At 35.5% G+C, this 19,116-nt stretch overlaps 1 long non-coding RNA gene across 1 annotated transcript; it reads right to left on the minus strand.

Moving 5' to 3' along the window:
* Positions 1-7,048: 7,048 nt before the first annotated feature.
* Positions 7,049-7,491, minus strand: LOC147506068 (uncharacterized). Its single transcript, XR_015221185.1, has 3 exons — positions 7,371-7,491; positions 7,174-7,275; positions 7,049-7,093 (listed from the first exon to the last, which is right to left on the minus strand). It is a non-coding gene; the product is annotated as an uncharacterized LOC147506068 (long non-coding RNA).
* Between the last annotated feature and the right edge of the window lie 11,625 nt (positions 7,492-19,116).

Below are 19,116 nucleotides of genomic sequence, written 5' to 3' on the forward strand. Positions count from 1 at the left end.
AACCCCACATCTGATTTTTGCTTTAAAATCTAAAATCAAAAATCTAAAACAAACTTGTTAATTGGAGAAACTGTTTTGGAAAAAGAACAAGTACATGAAATATCAAATTTACCCAAAAACTAATCCAACCTAATAACCATCGAAAATGGAAAGTGGAAAGTGAAATAAAACTTCGTTAGTTTGAAAAAAAAAAAAAGAAAACAGTTAGCGCCAATCTCTCACACTCTTTTCGGGCCAGTTATGATATCTCTATTAAACTATCGAGTTCATCTCTATTGTTTCTCTTTCTCACTATCTTCCAAGAGAAATCTTCTGCATTTCAAACTCTGGATTGGGCCATCTCTCAAATACTCCGTCAAGTTTGGATATTGGTTTCTACAGAGTAGGTGCTTCATTATTTTTTTTTTTTTTTTTATTTTTATTTTTTTATTTTTGTTCTATCTATGTTATCCTTCACCCATTTTTTTTGTTTTAGATACTCATACATTTTTGCTTTCTAATCGAAGTTCCCTTGCAATTGAGGGAGTCATACAGAGCCATGATTTGAAGGAACAAAGTATAATGAACATTCTAACACTTTGGCGTTATTATGTTAATATGCTTCAAACAAAGACAAAAGGCTTCTCTGTAGGGTCTAATTGTCTTTTAATGTGCTATAAAGGATTCTCTATGTGTTTGGCATGGGTTTCCTTAATGGTAACTCGAATCAGATCAATGCATTATATTTTAGCCTTCTTCGAATATGCTGGTTGTTTTAGTTAATATTTTTTTTTATGGAAAAATTGTTGGCTTACTGTAACGCCCGTATTTAAAATACGTAATTATTTATTAATTAATTAATTTAATTATTTATATAAAATTCGTTGGATTGGATTTGTGATATGTGGGCCTGGTTTCTGGGCCCGAGTTTGTATTGGGCTTGGGTTTCAAATCCAAGTATATAATCACATTGTTCTAGAGAATAAGGTTTTTAGAGAATAAAATATAATAAAAATGGAGGCGGCTTGTTTGCTGGAGGGTGGAGCGCGACGATTCGGAGTAGGAGGATTCGTAGAGCTTGGGATTAATGTGAGTAGTTAATTTTTCTACTTCACCGGTATACAGAAACAGTTTTATCATTCATTCTTCTTCGTCATGTCTCGTTACTATTAAACTAGTTATATATGGGTATATTGTTTTGAGTTATTAGTGAAACTGTCGGAACTGTTGGAATTCGGAAGTCGTCAATGGCGGCGTCGCAAGTCCAACAGCAAGAAATCGTCCAGTATTTTTCATTTGAACATTTATGATTATATTTACTGTGTTGTGGGGTTGGGTTATTAAGTGAGTTTAGAATCGATTGTTAGTGGGTTGTTGAAGCTCTGTTCAAGCTTTGAACAGGCACGAGCTCGAATTTGTGCTGCTTACCTTTTTGTTCTTTGTTTGGTGGGTTATGCAGCTATTGTTCTAGTTGGATTATGAGGATTGATTGAGGTTGGGATATCGATTTGGGCTTGTTGGTTTACTGGGCTGTTGGAAGCTTTGAATAACTGTGTTAATGGCGGCCAGAGAATCGCCTAGTGGATTTGATTAAGTGAACTATTGTTGTGTTGGGTTAGATGATGTTGGGTGATAATGGGGGTGTGTGAGGGCTGGCAGAGGTGGTAGAAGCCATTAATGGCGGCGCAATTTGGCCGGAATTCGCGTTGGTGCGCTGGTGAGGGGGTGATGAAATCGAGTTTTTCATGTATTAAAGATGTGGGGTTTTTCTTTAGGAGTCCAACCGCTTGGTTAGAATGGGTAGGCGATTGGAACTTGATGGTGGTTGATTTGGTGGCGGGTGGAGGCTGTTGGAGGATGAAGAACACGACCTGGTTCTAGTCTTAGCTGGGCTTGGGCTTAGTTGTTTTGTTTGGGCCCGGTTTTGTTTAAGTTGATTGGGCCAACATTTCATTTGTTTCTTTGGGCCCGGTTTTAGTTGTGTTAGTTGGGCCAGTTCCAGATTAAGTTGTGGGCCAGTTCAGTTTAAGTTTTTGGGCCTAAACATTAGTTAGTTATTGGCCGGGTCGGATTAATCCTTTGTTGTGGACCAGTTTTAGTTTAAGTGTTGAGCCGGTTTCAGTTTAATTCTCCGGGCCGAACCCATTTGTGTTTTGAGCCAGTTTCTAATTTTGGTTTTTGGGCCGGTCCATATAACTTGAAATAGATCTATTTGGGTCTTTAAACGTTTAGACTTTCGGGTTCTAAGGTTGGGTTTGGGCTTGGCTAGTGTGTTCGAACCATGACCTTAGCCATTACCTTAGTCATGAGCCCATGAGCCATGCACCTTTGCCCTTAGCCATGAACCATGGCTACGACCCTGAACCTGTTGAACATGGAAATGACAGTTTGACTTTGATCGATGACGTGTTGACTTTGACTTTGACCGATGACGTGTTGACTTTGACTTTGACCGATTACGTGTTGACTTTGACTTTGACCGTTGACCATTGACCATTGACTTTGACTGTCGACCGTTAACTGTGGAAATGTTGACTTTTTATAGATTTTCACATATTTGATTTTATGGACAATTGCAATAATAAAATATTGTCGAACATTGTATAACCTTGTTTGTCATTATCTAATTAAGATTTGACGTAAGTAGTGTGTAAAACATATAAATATTGGCACGTAACTAGAGGGGAATTCTGATAATAAGAATTTGATATATATGTTTTTATGAGTATTAAACTACATACGGACTTAGATTTATGGACTTTAGATTTTTGGGATTTGATTGTGGACTATGGACTGTTTAATTGTGCTACGTTTTATGTTGTAAATTGTATAGACAAATCAAATGCTAAAATGCTGTGGCAGCTTGTATAAATTTGGTTGTCATTATCTAAATAAGATTTGATGTTGATATTGTGACATTATATAATATGTTGGGATATATATATTAAAGGCAATAGTTTTGGAGAAATAAATGTATAGACACTCCATTATTTTTTTATCTGTGAGATGCTAGTAGAGTATTTGTGGATATTTCCCACGGGATTGTGGCTTAGTGCAATAATATATTGGCACGTAAAAGAATGAAAGCTGTTATAAGATGTATTGAAATAATTCTACATATATTTGGCTTAGTGCAATAATGTATTTGACATGCACGTGATATAGTGATAATGGAGATTGTATTATAACGAGAAACGTTGAGCTTCAGTACAATTAAGTATACTGGCATAGGATAGAATAAGAATTATTATGAGTCATAAATGTATGACACCTGAATAAATTACGTAACGAAAATCCTAGAACCTAGCTACCACAACTCAGTGATTTGCCCTGTGTGGGCGTATGTGATATGATTGGCCCCTGTATAGGGTGTATATATAAGATGTTGATTGACCCATGTGTTGGGCAATTGTAGCCGAATAGTAGCTTGATTATTCCGTTCGCAAAATTAGAACAAGATGCGTGATATTTTATGCCGAATAGTGGCAGTACTTGCATAATGGCTTTCGTGTGAGGGTTACCTGGTGTGCGGCATCCCGTTCAGGGTAGTTACGCACGGAGTGGTTCATTATGTAAGGGGAGGCATGTGGATGTACATGTTCGGCGTTGGGAATTGAAGCGATTGTGGTAGCCAGGGAAACTAGGTAAGACATAAATACGACGTGATTTTAGGGACAAGCAAAGAAAACCTTAATTAATATAATTATGGTAATATGTTGTTTAATAATATATCTTTAGATAGATGATTGTATATGGTTTTGCAGACGGGTGGGTCAAACTAATTACTTTTGCAGAGACGACCCACTCTGTAATTGAGCATGAAATGAGGTAAGTATAGAATATGCTTGGCTTGTTATTAGCTTGGTTAGAACCTAAGGCGCCTCGTGGAGGAACTAAATGCCTTTTTATTATGCGTATGGTTTGTTGTGTGGTTAGTAGGAAGTTAAAACGCCTCAGTGGAGGAACTACCTGTCTTATTTATTGTAGTTAAGAATGTCGTATTAGTTATTGGAAGTTAAGGCGCCTCGGTGGAGGAACTAACTGCCTTATAGATTGTGTAAATATATGTATAAGTATATGTTGTATTTTAGGGCTACTCACACCAAAGATTGTTTATAATGTCAATCCCGATTTGCATGTTTGCTTATCGGGTGTGTTCATTAAATAAACATAGTTGATAAGTCTTGACAGGTTAGTGTTGAAGAAGATTGGTTGCTGCTTGTGGTTTGCGTTAGCGTCGCATTTCAAGATAGGCTTTGTTTTCCTTTGAGGTGATATAAATTTTCAATTGAGATAAGGTTATTTGCATTTTCATTTGTTAATTTTTGTAATGAAGAGGACTTTTGTTTAAGTTAAAATTTTTATTGGTTTTTAATTATCCGCATATTTAAACTGTTTATGGGTTTTTGGAAATGGAGAGTGCGTCACACCTCGGAGATCGAAGAGTCGGGACCAAATATTGTTTTTTCCGAATTCTGTCGAAATTCAAGGTGTGACACTTACTGTAACTTTACTAGATTCCAATGTCTGTCTCTTGTAGGTAGCCTCACATTTCGAGACAACAGAGTTTCAACTGCCACATTTGGGTACATATCTCTCTCTTTCTCTTATATATTTATCGACTAATATCTTGGGCTCATCTATATGTTAGCTGAAACCATAAAAAAAAAATTAAATCATTCGTATACCCGATGTTAATCTATCAACTTTCATCTTCATTGATCAGTTATAATGATTTTATAAGAATTTCGTCAACAAAGTTATACTCTATCAGTTTCTTCGTTTTTGGTTTGGTGCTTGATTTAATGTATCCACTACTCCCTATTCCACAGGATCCTGTTAGTGATGGCAAACAAAGTTCAGGATATCACAAAAAAGGAATATGAGATTAGCTTTGTCGCTTTCAGGATTGCTATCTAAGGCCAGGGCTGAAACTTCTGCATGTAGGACTTATGCAAAGTTCAAGGTACTTATCTTGGATTTTTGGCAATTTTGTTGTATTTTATTTTGTACAGCTTAGATACTTATGGTTGAAAGTTTCGTGCAAGATGACCTAGAATGCATACTCTGTTGTAGGCATTCACAATTCTATTTATTGACTACATTTGCAATGCTTGTAAAGCCAAAAAGGTACAAAATTTTGGATTAAAACTTTTGTTCAGAGGACTGTCTCATTATTTTAGAGTAGAAGGTCCCTCAACCAAATACCACCTTACTTACGCCAATGAAGTGTGCAATGCTTGATACATATCTATTCTAGCGGGGATGGATTCAGTTAGACAACTTTGCAACCACATACTTTTTGCAGCACTTAAACAATAGAAAATAGAGGTTTTCTTTAATGCGCATGCCCTCCAATAAATTCCAATGTGCGCTAATCTCAACCCCACATCTGATTTTTGCTTTAAAATTTAAAATCTAAAACAAGCTTGTTAACCGGAGAAACTGGTTTGGAAAAAGAACAAGTACATGAAATACCAAATTTACCCAAAAACTAATCCAACCTAATAACCATCGAAAATGGAAAGTGGAAAGTGAAATAAAACTTCGCTAATCCTTTAAATTATTAACAAGAAGGATTGACACCACTAAAGATTGCAATTATAAATGAAAATCACAAGGATGTTTAGATTATTTACCATGTGACTTCACCTATTCCGTTAACTTGCATGTGTTGGTTTAGGAATTGTGTTATGCACTATACCAAAATAGGATATCCTTAACGGTTTCTGGCCGTTACTAAAAATATTTGTAACAGTTTTTAAGAGTAACTGTTTGAGCGTTATTAATGTGTTAATTTAATTAGTTACGGTTTTTAACCGTTACAAATTATTTATAGTAACGGTTATTTAGCGTAACTGAAATTAATTACTAACGGTTTTTCACCCCCGCACGTGTGTTACTTATTTCCAACAATATTAACGGTTTCCTTTAGATTCTAACGGTTATAAAATGTAAGTTCCTTTAGCTATTAGTAACGGTTTATATAAGTTGGTAACGGTTGTTAAGCGTAGAATATGTGTTACTGATTAAAGCATTTACTAACGGTTTTTGCATCCATTGCTAACGCTTTTACTTCCATGTAAGTGTTTGAAGAGATTAGTAACGGTTTCTTGTCGTTACTAAACAATTTTGTATTTAAAAAAAATTATTTTCGCCTTGCCACCCATTTACCTTCATAACATGCCTCACTTTTATTTTTAATGAATTCCACAAAAGTTATCAATAAACATAAAACCTCACAAGTACATCTGATCAAATACTAATTTTTATTACTACAAATCACAACCAAAAAGTCAATCATAATGAATGAGTATGCAGATTTTGAAATTTACAACTTATCCGTAGACTTATCCAAAAATTTATTGATTGACCTCCCTTTAGTACTTCATTATGGTCAGTTAACAAAACCTAGTGACATAATTTGCTGCAAAGAATGTCGGTAACACCTAGTACCCACGATAACAATAAGGAATCAACTCCCAAGTACGGAAGACCAAAATGATAAGAGAATATAAGTTCTAGATCATACATTCACACCAAAATGATATTATATTGATATCATATGCAAGAAAACACAAGTGCAAACTCACCTTTAACACACCCATGACATTAGCTAAGGAAGACTTCATCTCATTCATTTCCCCCTTCAGCTCATGTGTACTCTGTGGAGATCTTTAAGTGCACAAGATACTTACGAATATAGCGGAAAAAAATAAGAAAGTAGTGGAGAAGAATTACTTAAAAGATGAATTTGACGGCATTGAATTGTCGATGCTAGCATGATAGTCCTGAGAAAAAAAATGGCATTAGTTTAGCAGACCAGCAACAATAAAACTTATGTCACTACTTTAATGAAAAGAAGATGTGTACAACAATACTGGCCATGGCATTTTGCTGATCCCAATTGTCATTAGTATGGTTGTCTAATTTAAATTCTGTAAAGTCACCTATCATAAACACCGCATTTTTCATCCCAATTTCAGGTTTGTGCCCTCCACATCGAGCTATACCGTTCTACTGCCCTACTGTCACAATAAAGCACGATGGTCCACCAAAAAATTGCATACTTTGAAGAGGTACCATCACAAAAGGTAATCGCATAATCAGGCACCTATAAGAATGACATCAAGTTAGCTAAAAAAGAAACCAAAAAAATAGTTGAGACTTTATGATCAATACTAGAGAACTTACCAATGGTTTTCCAAAAGACAAATAAACTCTAGGAATTGAATCATCAATTTCGACCTTATTATTGCGGACAATAACACCAGCAAGATTACGAAAGTTTGCGCCCTGAAAATGCCAAATTCTAAGTGTCAAAAAACAAATCAACAATGTTATTGCCTACAAAGGGTTTTTTTTTTTTTTTTTTTTTGAAGAATAAGAACCTTTGATTTAGGAACAAGACAAACACGCTCATGGTCATCCTGGTTAAGCTTGAGTGGTCGGTGGTCATAAAGCATAGCATTTGATGATGATGACTCCAGCCCTAAGAACACTGCAATAACATTTAATGATGACTCATAAAGCATAGCATTTAATGAAAATAGGGTCTGAATACGCATTAAAAAAAACAAAAACAGGATGCATGACCAATGAACATAGTAATTTAAGACATACATATTACTCGAAATTTCCGTGATTAAGCAAGACAAACTGGTTTAACAGACAGTTGAAAACCCTTTTAGATTTCATAGCTAAAACAAAAACTTTTGAAAATAGGGACTCAATAGGCAAAAAAAAATACTAAATCAGGCTGAGTAACCACAGAATATAGTAATTATAGATAATACTGGATATTTTCACAATTAAGCAAGAAAAAACTGATTTAGCGAACACTGAACAGGACAGTTCCAAGGCATTTAAATTTCAGTGCCAAAACAGTGCGAGCCTCCTGTAAGCAATAAAATCATAAACTCATATACAATTTTGTACAATAAAAATTTAATTCACAAAAAGTTTAAACTTTGAGACAAATGCACACAACCAGACATACTTTGGTCACAATGTCACTTTTTTGCTGATTAGAAAAGAGAACTTCCAAGATGGTAGTAGAAAAAACCACAATATAAGTGTGTAACACACTTTGAATTACAATAATATCCCCCACGGAGCTAAGTGGATAGCTCGAGACAAAAAGCGAAAAGGTGTTGTGCCCATAAAAACATCTTTTAGAGTGTATGGGTAACCATAAAAACAAGTTCATACACAAACACAACAGGTAGCACATCAGTTCCAACAGCATAGAACAATATATATTACACAATTTATATTCAATTGCGACGTACTAAAGTAAATAATTAACACTTGACTAACAATAAGAACGACAAGCTAGCAATTTAAGAAAAGGTAAAACATATCCACTATTTCTACTTGATCTAACGTAAGTTGATTCTTGTTCTTGTAAGGCAGCATAACTATTTCTCACTTCTTTCAATAAGTTTGCTATTTATCTATGGGTATATATCTATATATAAGAGGAAATGTAAAAGGTAATTAAAAAGAAAAATAAAATGTAAACATACTTGTGGGCAAGAATCAATCATGGACACCCCAATGTATGGAATGTGGACTGAAATCCTCTCAGAGAATTCAACAAGTATCTCCTCTTTCTGGTCAAATTTCTTTTTTTCTTTGATGCAAGAGATACTAGAGTCTTTCATATCATCGGGTAGATAACTTGAATTCAGAAGATCGAAAGCACACTGTAACCGCGAAAGAGAGAGCTTTTTCATACCGATCAAAACACCAATATTATTCACTTAACCAAACCATGAGAAACACACCTTGACAGCTCCATCGGCATGGATAGAGAGAAACAATTGTCTTCCGTGTTTTGAAAAAAAGACATAATGATAAATGGAAGTGACAGGGGAAAAAAAAATAACTCTTTATAAACTTCAACAGTAAAGATAGAATCATATGAAATCCTCTTGGTGCTTTTGTAGAAGCTACATTATCAAAAGGAAAGATATATAAGCTTTTTGTCTTTCATCTAACAGTATTTGTTGTTCATTAATACATAGATAACACAAACAGTATATTGACAGTCCGTGTTATGAAAGTGGATTATGTTTACAATCAGGCACGAAATATAGCAACAAAATCAAGTAATGCTAACAATCTATATACCAATGAAACAAGAAGAGTGCAAGTGACAACCGTCTTAACTAAGCTAGGCACAGGGCAGCTTTTACATTATTCTACAGGCTGCAGAAACACCAACAAGAGACTTTCCTCCTCCACAAGGTAGTCCAATAAATCCAAATCTTGCCCTGCCTGCAAAATGCAAAATAATGACCTATAAATCATAACCAACTTCGAAAAGAGGATTACCCTAGCATAATGCCAACCTAAATAAAACCTTCTATTTGAAAAATAATTCACCTCAAAGTATCTCATTACTAAAACTAAAACAAAAACAAGATGAACAGAAAAGATAGATAACCTGAAAGTCACACGACTTTAGAAAGAAAGGGCCAAACATTTTACACAAGCTATTTTCCTGGTACAGTACAAGAGAAACTAAACAAAGTTACAACATGTTAAGCAAAGACTAGTACACACCTTTAGTTCAAGAATCCCAACGTTCAATGGAAAAACAGTCCAAGGCTCCACCATCCTCCCTCCTCCTTTATCCGGGCTTGGGACCGGCAATGAAAACCAATTATATTAATTTGCACAGGCGGAGTTAAAAATGGGTTAGGACTTTCTTCAACCTGCTAAGCAAACAAGCATACATACACTGCAATCAAATTTAATAAATAGATATAGTATGAACATATTAAAGTTAATACTTATCCATACCAAAAAAAGACCATAAGTTTGTCAAGTCACTATGACATCCATATTAAACAAAAAACAAACGACATTCAAAATATAAATAAACCAAACCATACTGAAAAATCCCAAGTTCAGAAAGTTTGCATATCCCAAACAACTTATTAAGAAAACTGTATCCTTGACTCGAGCCAAATTAAAGGACCTCCTGCACTAAAGCCATCCAAAAATCTAACTCCATCTTGGGGCCCATCATAAACAAGAGCATCACCAACCAAGACTTCCTCTATGTAGACATTTTTCTCACCTGCGATAACTTTTCTGCCATTGCAATCTCTAGCTGTCTCTGTCATGACATTGCCCTTAGCAACTACTACACCATCCCTATCTAATAAGGATACATTTGGTGAAGAACCAAGCGTCCCAGAAGGAGGATTCAAATTTGCAAACATATTCATCAAGTTTTGTTGAGTTGAGTGACGAGCAGAATTAGAACCGACTTCAGTTTCTGGTGTTGTTAGGACGCACGGTTGTTGAGTAGTTGATGTTCCATTGTTTTTAACAGCCTTAAGTACATCCTGACACAATTTATAGTAACAATTGGTTATACATAATGAAATTGTATGCAAGAAAGCACAAGTGCAAACTGCAAACTCACCTTTAACACGCCCATGACATTAGATAAGGAAGACTTCATCTCATTCATTTCCCCTTTCAACTCAGAATTGGATGAAAAGCTTGCTTGCTGCAATAATGCCTTGGCAATACCTGTACGTTACAATTGCTTCTTAGACTTGTTGGAGCTGATTCCACGAGTTCTACTCCGTTTGTCAGGCCCAAAGACTTCAGACAACTCATCATTATCGAAATCTACTTCCATTACACTGCCCTCACCACCCGCGCTTGCTTATTTTCTTCTTTTATTAAAAGCTTCCATTTGTTCCTATATGAGTAATACATGCATAAATTATGAGAATGGTATGCAAGTATGCAACATAGTCTATATACAATACCAATACACAGGTAAGTTCAAGCTTTAATAAATGGGTCTGAGCGCTCGCTAATATAGTTCCATCACGACGCTCATGTCCTTTTTTCCAACTATCTACCCGTCCATGTTTTCTGCTAGGATCTTCTTTATCCTACAAAAAAAATCCTTAATAGTTGTTAGCATAAGGTGATAAGAAAACGTTAGCGCAAGAATAGACACCTACCATTTTATCCACTTTATGGGCATATGTGTCCCGCCCATTATTATGTCGATATATGTTCTTTTTGGCATTCTCAGCATTCTTTGCATTTCTAGCTCTCACTTCATCGATACTCTCATTTCTGACAAACGCAGCCCAATGATTTGGATCCTTGCCATCTGGGCATGCTGCAATAGCTTCTTCCACGCTCCTGCACTTACGCAAAATCTCTTTCCGAAAAGCATACTTTGCTGATCTGAACTTTTGGGGAAAGTCCTTTTGAACTTCTCGATGTGCCGTTGCTTGGGGAACATTAGGCTCAAATTCTTCCTACATGAACAAAGTGATGTTTATTCATTTCATATTAAGTAAATTTCCACACATAGGGCTGGACAACATGTAGATATAGGATTGGAAAAACATACTAATTATCAAGAATAATAGATGCTATCATCAAAATTAAAGTATATGTAAACCATACCATTAATTTGTTCCAGACATTATCCTTGAAGCTTCAATCTATTTTCCTCCAATCTTTGTAATGAATTGGAATACGAGCTCGAACATAAATACCAACCTGGGTATTCCATTTGACATGGTTAGGACCCACAGCGATGCCATCCCCATTGAACTCTATAGGTAACTTGGTAATCGTTGGTGAGGCTTTCGAAGGCTGAGATGTATGTAAGTCGGAAGTTGAATTATGAGATGGAAGTGGGACTGAACTCGAAGGCTGGGAAGCAGTATGTTGTGATTGACCTGATGGCATTATTAAATAGCCCAATATGACAAAAAAATTGTTATAACAGAAAGGTAAAATTAGGATACCACCAAAAAAAATGACAAAGTTCAAAAGTATACATTTATAAAGACCACTCTTGATAAAAAAAAACATAGCTCTCACCTAATTGCACAAACAAACTTCAGAATAGAAAAAAAAATAGAAAATGAGAAGTTCGCATGCAACTAAGAATCTTAAAAATATGATAATGCAACTATTACAATCAGGTTAGACTTTGCATCAAAGGCTGCAAATTAGGTTGGTCCTCAAGAATAGATTGGAAGTCGGTTGGTACATTTAGTTCATCAACTTGACTTGTCAATCGCCTAGGTGAATTTATGACTATCCACCAATTATGATTTCTCAAATCCTTTGAGTAAAATACTTGACTAGCCTCGGAAGCAAGAATCGCCGGTTCATCAATATACTAATCAACACTCTTTAGCCTATTGAGATTAACCATCACCAAATTAGAATCTGGACAAAGTTTAAAACCATTAGTCTTGTCCTCCACCTTCACCCAATTGCAGTAAAAGACAACATGTTGGAAGGTCGTATAGTCCAGCTCTATTATCTGTTCGATAACCCCATACCACTTAGTAAATGCATCAATGAGATTTTTGTCCTTCCTACTTGATGTAAATGTAGTGATTGCATTCATGCAAACACCGATGTCTTGTGTGGCAACCGTTTCATCATGAGACCTAGTAGAGAACACAAAACCATTAACACATTACTTTTTATACGTTTTAGCTTTGAATAATGGTTCTTGGACAAATCACCATAAGTCATAATTTGTGTCTTTTTTAGCCAACAGCTGTGAAGTGAAAAAAAAATGACAATTAGAAAGTTAAAAGTACGAATTGTAATATCCTAGTAAACTATATACATGAATATAAGAAAACAATATACCTTGTCATATAACCACACAATGAACTCGGTCTGTATCTCCACTTCTGGCTTTGCTATCCCTTTTCTTCTACCACGTGCACTTGCTTGTAAGGCACGATACTTACTGCAATTTGTTTATGCAGTTTGACATGACTATTTATTACAACTTTCTAGACTAGTAATTTCAAGTCAAATGTGTCAAAAAAGAAATCAAACCTATAATGTTCATCAAGCTTTTCGACGTCTAGTCGAAAAAGAACCCATCTACGGATTTGTATCCATTGTTACTTGCCTAGGGTCACAGTTTTACCCTCAAGTATAGACCCCTCATCACAATACTCTCCATCTTCATCTAGAAACACCTCACGAGTAGCTTTGTGATTTCCATCCCGTGAATTTGGCATGTCCTCCATAACATACCTAATAGATTCAGAAACAATATAGGACTCCACAATGGAGCCTTCAACATAATGTTTATTGCTCAGAATATTTTTACACTCCTTCATTGCCCTATTAAAATAAACAAATCCAAAATTGTACTTTGTAGTTTCAATGATAATTGTCGTTAAATATGAAATAAAGGTAAAATTGTACATACCGTTCAAATGGAAACATCCACCTAGGATCACGGGTCCACAAATCAGCCCTTTATCAGCTAAATGCACCAAGAGGTGGATGCTGATATCAAAAAAAGTAGTTAGAAAATACTTTTCCAGCACACACAATGCCTCTGCTACCATGTATTTGACAACTTAGATTTCCTTTCGGATTAAGACTTTCGAACATAGGAGATTAAAGAATAAGCTAATCTGGTGAATAGCTTTACGCAAATCCCAGTGTTTTGGAAAAGCGTGTTGAAGCAAAACTGGAAGCAAGTAACACATAATCACGTGATAGTCGTGTGATTTTATTGTAAGCAAACCAGGAGGACTCAAAGTGACAATATTTTTAAAATTCGTCGAAAAACCTGAAGGAAGCTTCAAGTTTTTCAAAATTGTGCAAAACTCAAGTTTCTCATCTTTATTCAAGACAAATGGGGCCTTTGGTTTAACAGATCTCCCTGTAATTGGGTCTGTTTGCATCCACTGACCACTATGAATCCCTATTTTCTTTAAATCCTTTCGCGCCTGTACTGTATCCTTTGCTTTCTCTTTCTTGTCAAGAATCACATTTATTATGTGTTCTGCCATATTCTTCTCATCGTGCATCACATCAATAACATGTCGAATCATATGCTTCGGCCAATATTCCAGTTCAAAGAGAATATACCTCTTATACCATGCTTTAGCAACTTCATAATCTTCATCATCTCCAATAGCAACCACATCTACACTCCGTTTCGCACCTTTTAATACTTTACCAGGTACATAATGGACACGACTTATCATTTTCTCAATTACTTCTCCCTTTAACCTTAGTGGAGGGGGGTTTAACTCTTTTGTCTTAAGTCCTAAGTACTTACCCTGCCTAAATGGGTGATCAGATTTAAGAAACATCCAGTAATTTGTATAAATGATCTTCCTTGCATTCCCAAGATGCATAGACCCCTTTCATCACCACAAATATGATAAGCTTTGTAACCATGTGTTTACACAGCCTGATAAGTTACCATACGCAGGTAAATCATGAATCCCCTATATCAACATAACACTCAAAGTAAAGTGCTCTTTTGTACATGTCATAACCTGCCACCCCTTCTTTCCATAACTGTTGTAACTCATCAACTAGTGGTTGAATAAATACATCAATGTTTTGACTCAGTACCTTCGGCCCTAGTATATATTAATAACGACATCATATGGAACTTAGATTTCATGCACAAAGACAGAGGGAGATTATAAGGAACTATGTAAATAGGGCAACAACTGTAACCAGTGGATTGAACTCCACGTGGATTGAATCCATCAGTTGCAATCCCAAGCCAAACATTACTCCTTTCCTTAGCAAAGTCTGGCCAGCCATCTTTACATGTCTTCCACTGAAGCGAATCGATTGGGTGTTGCATATAATTCCAAGAAAGTGTCGCTCTATCATGCCATGTCATTTCACGTGTTATCCATGGTATTGTGTACAACCTCTTGAGTATTGGAATCAAAAGAAAATGTCTCAATACTTTTCTCGCCTCTTTTGTTTCTTTCTTCCTCGTTTTCCCCTCCTTCACTTTGTATCTCGGTGTTTCACATTGAGGACATACCGTTAAGTCAACTTCGGTCTTCCAATATAACATACAGTTGTTTTCGCATGCATCTATACACTTGGCTTTCCTTCCCAAATCTTTTAACATTGCCTTCATTACAGGATACTTTAAAGGCAACGTGTTTCCTTCCGGCAACCATTTTCTTAACATGGACAAGATTGCGGTCACACTGTTTCCTGACCAATTATATTGCTTCTTCAAGTTTTGTAGGTCCACCACTGCAGAGAGAGTTGTTATAGGAGCCTCGCACGAAGGGTATAATTTTTCTTCCACTTTTTATTTATATTCATTATACCTCTTACCCAAATCTGGTTCAAGAACATATAGTGGTTCCAAATCTCCACCCTCACTTTTATCAGCTCCATTCAAATCACCTACTAGCCCTTCATGTATGCCATAAGCAACGTCAACAAGATTCCCCATTCCGAGTCCTTCAGCCTTATCGTTTTCTTCTGCATCTCGATCTACCATTCGATCCTTATATGGGTTCTCACCATGTAAAACCCATACACGGTATGTTGATTTTATACCATGCAAAATCAAATGTTTTCTCTAGGGTCCTTGTCACTAGCAAATTGAATAAAATCCGACACCCCTTGCTTGTATACAATCCCAAATCTGTCAATTTCATTCATCCAATCCTTTGGAATTGGTTGAGACATACTGCAAAATAACTCCTTACACAACACCGTTTAGAATAAAATAAAATCTAAGCAAAATAGTTTAGAGGCAAAAGGATGGAAGTGACTTCAAGCTTGCAATATGACATATACAGACACAACTATTTACTAAACTTCATTATACCAAATCAGGGAGTTCCTTCAATATGCAAGTCTAGTATACGTATTAGTAGAGTATCATTTTTTTTTTCGGTAGAATTATTGGCAAAGTATCAAATCATTAAGGTAAGTATACTCAATATTTCAACTAGTCACCATAACAAATTTGACAAGAAGGAAACACTAAAGAAAAATACAAACACTCGAGTTCACTCATGACAATGACGACAAGATATTTGTACAAATAATGACATGTAAGAAAAGATCTCTCAATGTCAATATTAACACCATTGATTAGTTTACTTACCACAATCATTTTACTTGGAAAAAAACCATAGAGATAAAACAACGATAATAACATGTAAACAGATAATAACCACAAAGATGCATTTCCACAAACAATCCAGAGACTCAAAAGAAGAGTTCAAACTGCATAGTATTCATATATTGAATAGTACTAATAGAGCATACCAATTACATGCCTAATTAAACCAACAAACTGAAACAGAGAACTAACAACTCCCAAAAACAATTATTTTTTATGCCTAATTGTTATGTAATTTGTGTTTTTCTTGGTTCCAAAATTATTTGCGTGAGTTTCTAACGGACTTTGAATTTTATATTGTATTTTTCCAATCGTTTTTGGATGCGTTTTAAGGGGTTGCATTTTTGTGGCAAGTATGATGTGGTCTTTGGGCTCATGGCATGTTAGGGATTTCTTACGTTTTCATGTGATAGTTATGTTTTTTTGATAAGTACGTAAACAAGTTTGAACAATCTTGTACAGTTAAAACAAATAAGTGTCCTTTTCATTGCACATCATGATATGGTTCCAATTTCGAAAGAGAGATCAACATTCCTTTGTATAATTGTATCTAATCATGGTTTCATATATAAAACAAATGGAATAACTTAGTATTTTCAGCTTCATAAAATCTATCACATTATTGTTAATTTGTTTAGTTTTCATTTTTTGAGTGTTTTTTTCTAGGAAACATGAGGACGGAGATATAGCAATTTTGGTTGAATTTATATTTGATTTCAACTATCATGATTAACTTTTTCCATTTTCAATTTTTACAGGATGAAATTTGTCAAATAATCGAAGGTTCTAACCACCAACAGCCGTATATATGGGAATGTAATTGGAATACCGGATCTATGGGATTAGCTGTTAGTAAAGCTGCAAATGGCATTGGAAGTTTACTTGGAAATGCTTTCACAGCTCCAATCAAAACAATATTTGGTGGTTCCTGCGAGTAAGAATTCTCCCCAATATTTACATAACAATCAGGCATAAGCCATACAATCATCCCCTTTGCAAAGAAAAACAATCAAATTAAAAGATAGTAGTTTCGCTCGAAGAGCACGCACAACTGAAAATAAAAAATCGTACCTTTTGCAGCAACTCAAATCGAACTTGGACTAAAACAAACCGAGCAAATCCCTCATTGAAGAATTAATCCAACTGAAGAGAGAGAGAGGGGTTAATTAATCCAACTGAAAAATTACCCAACCCTACGTAATTGAAAGGAAGGGGAAGACATACTTACAAGCGGCGGCAACAAACAACTTAAGAACGAAACAAATTTGAGAGAGATTGAAAGAAATTTGAGAGATTTAAAGATAGTTTGTTTCCATAGTTAAAGAGTTGTGATATGTGAAACTTAAAGAGAGCGCAAGTTTTTAGTAGTTTTCCTCTATTTCCCAAATTTATAATTTTTTTGTATGTGTGTTTTTTTTTAATGTTCATGGTTTGCCAGTGCATAAGTTTCATAAGAAAATTAAAACAAAACGTTAGAAATTAATTCAATTTTAATGGAAAATCATTGTAACAGTTTTTCATAATTGCTCACGATATTAAAGTGAGAGGAACTCTCTTATGCTTAAACAATGTTACTAATGAAAAAAAGTAAATGTTACTAATATCCTGTTTTGGTGTAGTGCTGTGATAATATCAAATTTACGTAAACTAACTATCTATGCGTAAACACAAATAATCAATTAACTAAATAAGTGTTTAATCAATATTTCTACTCTCAATTCATTATACAATATAGAGAGTCAGGATTCGTTCCACTCTTAATCTATCTAGACTTAAACGAATTCAATTAATCAAATAATGGTGAGAACAATGAGAGTAGTTATAACACCCCGTGTTTTATAATTTTTTTCCTTATAATAATAATAATAATAATAAGTTAAACTAAATATAGATAACTATCAGATACGGATAAAAAGCCCGTAGGTAAATGGATAAGTGTTGTCCTTGTTTTTCGAGTTTTTTTCTCTCGTAGAGTTTTTGGGAAAAAAACACAGTGAGGGTTTTAGAAAAAAATGGGAGTTTTACTGACAGCAGAAAAAGGAAGTTTTTCTGATAGCTGACTGATAATCGGAGAGCGCTACAGGTGAGTAGATTTTATCTTTCACTGACTACTAAAACTATGATTTTCGTCTATTTAGAATTTTCGGATTTACTGTCTAAAATATATAAGTTTTGTTCATTCTTACGGTTCATTCTATTCGATGCCGAAATATTCTGCCGGTTGTGAAAAACCAACTTATACTGATAAAAAAAATGGAGGCGACTACTAATTAATTTTAATTAATAATCCACATATAATCAACTGTTAGTGTGAGTATCGTTGTTTGGGTTATCGGTTTTCTTAGTTTTGGGTTGGACTGTGTTGATTGGTTGTCGGGTTAGAATTGGGGCTGGTGGCCAGACTTGAGCAGTGGGAGGTAGCTGTGGAGGAAGGGTCGATACAATTTCAATTAGAAATTTGTCTCGATGTTGGTTGAGAACTGATGGATTGGTGATGGGGCGCGGATGTTGGTTTACTGGGCTGTAGAAGCTCGGAGAAACCATTAATGGCGTCGGTTTGAGATTTTCGCAGTATAAGGAAATCTAAATTTTTGGATATCGGCATGTAGGGTTTTTCAGGAGGAGTGGAACCGATATGATGGAATTGGAGGAGGAGGAGAAATACGGTGGTGGCTGGCGGTGGAGAGGAGCTGCTGGAGAGAGGTTGGAGGAAGAGGACGACCTGTTGGGCAAGTTGGGCTTTGGGCCGGTTTCTTATTTTTTTGTGGGCTTAAGTTTTGTGGGCTTAAGTTATTTTGGGGCTTAGGTTATTATGTGGGATTAAGTTATTTGTTTTGACTTTAGACTTTTGGGCCTCGATTTTGGGCCTTGGTTTTTGGGGCTGGTCCATAGTATTTTAAGTGGATCTTCAGGTTGGGCCAAACCAGTTTATGGGCTGGGTTAAGGCTTAAGTTATTGAACCTGGTCAGCTTAGATAAATCGGTTTTGGGACTAGTTGACTGCTGTTGACCCTTGGCAGGTCGATTTTGACTTTGACTAGAGTTGACTTTTGACTAGGGTTGACTTTGACCAGTTAATCCAATTTGATTTTTTTTAACTCGGTTTATGATTCGGTTTATTGGGATAGGTGCTTGACTTTAGGCTAAGACCTGTATATATATATACGTGTATACGTGTATTAACTATTATGT

This window comes from Coptis chinensis, chromosome 4 (assembly GCF_015680905.1).
Source record: "Coptis chinensis isolate HL-2020 chromosome 4, ASM1568090v1, whole genome shotgun sequence".
Taxonomy (NCBI): domain Eukaryota; kingdom Viridiplantae; phylum Streptophyta; class Magnoliopsida; order Ranunculales; family Ranunculaceae; genus Coptis; species Coptis chinensis.